Consider the following 2,789-nt stretch of genomic DNA (forward strand, 5'->3'; position numbering starts at 1 on the left):
GTTTGAATTCTATTCAATGAGCACTTTCAGTAAATATATGTTTCGATCAAGAAAACTGGGTTCCCAGAGATAAAGTTCACGTTTTAAAATTCGTTTGTAAAATTTCATTTGCTTTACTGGCAAACTTGTATCGATTAGGTAAGAGAATCTATTACGTAACAATGTATAGCTATGGTGATAAAATGTTTCATTATTAATTTAACTTTATAATTTTTGTATTACTAATTAATTATATTGAATTATGTTGATTATATTGAAGTATAATATCGTATTCAGTACCACAATATCGTAAACCAATACTTGCAGCCAACGCTCAAACCGCGTTGGTAGCACTCGTTCTCGTCCGATCACGAAAGTTAAGCAACGCTGGGCACGGATAGTACTTAGATGGTTGACCGCTTGGGAATTCCGTGTAGTGTTGGCTTTTTTTTCATTTTTTAACGTTCTTTTTATTTTCATTGATAATATATAGTCACATACCACATTATTTAGTTAGTTAATAAGTTATAAAATATAATGTTGCGTATACGTAATATCGAGGATAGAAAAATTAAGCTTTGGGAAAAGCTATCTCTTTGCAAGAAAAGATATGCTAGTATACATGTATACATGAATAAAATTTCCTGCCACTCTAGCAACAATCTATCTCTATGAAAGAAACCCATCGATCATATTCGTTTTCTATATGTGAAGAGCGTGGAAACGAAATGGAAGGTAGCATCTGATACCTGTGGTGGACGTAGCTATTAAAAATCGGAACTGAATTTCCGCACGTAAACTAGACACGATTCGAGGAGAAAAAACGTGGTGTTCGGTTAAACTTGGCAGATTATCAGAAATCGTGTTTTCGTGCGACGATAAAAAATACGATGGTTTTTTTTAAATAAAGAATGTATCAAATACCTGACTAAATCTATAAAGGCTGATATATTAGAAAGTATAGATCGATAAAATCAGATATAATAAAATTTACAAAAACTTTCAAGATAATCCAATAATGATTCAATAAAAAAGCAGTTACAATTCGGAATCATTTAAATATTTTATCTCGCGATTGAATTTGATTTGATTCGAATCGAATTTTTGTCATATTTGAAGTTTGATTAATTTGGAAGGACAATGATGGTTACATTAAACGAGAGACTTCGTTTACTCTGACACGGAAATCATTGAATTATCATGGGTCGCAGACGTAATCGCATTGACATCGGTTTTCGCCAATAATCACGCTATAATTACTTTACGGAGACCTAGGTTTGTTCGCGCGCGAAATATTTTATTAGCTTAAGCGTGTACGATAGATCGTTTAATTATGCATCGTAATTTACCCTACAATAGCGCGTTGCTCCACATGGTATGTACCTAATGAAACTTTTACCGATTTGCTCCCATTTAAGCCTCGATTTAAGTCTATTTCATTAGAAGAATAATTTACGCGTAAAATGTAATTAAAATTTTCTAAGATTGCTTGAAATAAAATTCGTCTTTCCTTTAATCTCGGCGATATCTACTTTTACATGGAATTTAAAACTGTCTTATATTTTCTAAAATAAGAGTTTCGTGAAAGATATCGCCGCTTATTAGATTTTCTTTTCTAAAGAGAAATGTTTCTTGCGTGTTGCATAAGATTCAAAGCTTCGCAATAAACTTTACGTGCTTTTTCTCGCAACGGGTTAAACGAGTCTAATTTTAAGAGGAAAATTTGCTCGCTTTTTAATTTATAGAAGATTTTAATGATACAGTTTGATACATCGATTTGCTCCATCGATTCGGCCTCTATTACTGAGTTTGTATTAATCTAATCATTTAACCTATTATTCGAAACATCTCAATTTAATTTTATGTATTATAAATTAACTGACTGAAATTCTGAAGAATTCCAAAGTTTTCGCAAAATATAGACGAACGCATAAAAAATATGTATAATTGGAATTGAGAGAAAGTTTAAAAAATAATTGTGAAATGCGTTTTTTAAAATAAAACGGAGTTAGTATCGAGATGAGGAACGAGAATTCATAAATCTGGTTGGTAACTTGTTACATACAGATATGGCGTTCATATATTTCAGTACTACAAAATACAAAACGACTTCAAGTTATGAGTTTCGTCATATTTGTTTAGCATACACATGCACTATATTATATTATTTATACGATTTTATATGCATGGGATAAACGTCAGGAAATTCAAAATTAATATCCACCGTTGTATATAAGCACTATAAACATCTAATTCAAAAAGTATTTCTATCAAATCCGGTAATTATCGTTGAAAGTTATTTTGATTGCGGTTTTTTATAACGTGTTTTCGAATATTGAGATTACTTTTCTTTGAAAAAGGAGAAGCATATGACCCAGAATAGGAATTAAACGAATTCCATAAAATTCATGAAATTAAGAAGCGCTTTTCGCAATTTTTATACTTTTAGATATTGGAAAATTCTTACATTTTAATAGCAATTGAATTTTGCACCGGCGTTAATGGTATCGTTCCTGGTAGTAACGATCGCAAGCGCTGCTTAATCGCAAAATTGGAAAGCAGTTACGTCGATAAACGAGTGCTGAGAGTATGAAATTTGATAGACGAGCAGTTTGATGATTTATCGTTTGCATTAAACCGGACATTTAAATCGTATCGCGATAAATGTAGTTGCAGTAAAGTATTTGGGAACGATCTGTTCGTAAAATCTAGCAGTGAACATTTAAATCATTTAAACCATTTTTTTGAAATACGCAGTTTCTAATAATAAAAAGACTATTGTAAATAGAAAAATTATAATAAATATAGAA

At 31.1% G+C, this 2,789-nt stretch overlaps 1 non-coding gene across 1 annotated transcript; it reads left to right on the plus strand.

Moving 5' to 3' along the window:
* The first annotated feature begins 305 nt into the window (after window positions 1-305).
* LOC122568839 lies at window positions 306-424 on the plus strand. The gene has a single exon (XR_006317213.1). It is a non-coding gene; the product is annotated as a 5S ribosomal RNA (ribosomal RNA).
* The last annotated feature ends 2,365 nt before the right edge of the window (window positions 425-2,789 follow it).

Source organism: Bombus pyrosoma, linkage group LG6 (genome assembly GCF_014825855.1).
Source record: "Bombus pyrosoma isolate SC7728 linkage group LG6, ASM1482585v1, whole genome shotgun sequence".
Lineage (NCBI taxonomy): Eukaryota > Metazoa > Arthropoda > Insecta > Hymenoptera > Apidae > Bombus > Bombus pyrosoma.